The sequence below is a fragment of the Ptychodera flava genome (genome assembly GCF_041260155.1).
Source record: "Ptychodera flava strain L36383 chromosome 23 unlocalized genomic scaffold, AS_Pfla_20210202 Scaffold_23__1_contigs__length_28996876_pilon, whole genome shotgun sequence".
In the NCBI taxonomy this organism is placed as follows: domain Eukaryota; kingdom Metazoa; phylum Hemichordata; class Enteropneusta; family Ptychoderidae; genus Ptychodera; species Ptychodera flava.
In genome coordinates this window covers 20818806-20819046 of record NW_027248277.1, presented here as the reverse complement: position 1 = coordinate 20819046, position 241 = coordinate 20818806, and positions in this window count along the sequence as shown.

Genomic DNA, 241 nt, shown 5'->3' with positions numbered 1-241 from the left:
CATGGAACGAATTTACAGATCAACATAATCCTAGAGGGTCCAGTTCCTTTGCAAAGCTATGGAAGCACGGCTTTGGTTACAAATTGGGCCCATGTTTCTTCAGGTGCACCCTCACACGCTTCACAACTTTAAATCCACTCTGTGTAATTTGATGGTATTGGTTGATTTTTTGAAAACATTTTCAATGACCTGGAACACAGCAACATCCGGCAATTCATGAAAGACAACAATAAACAGCCAG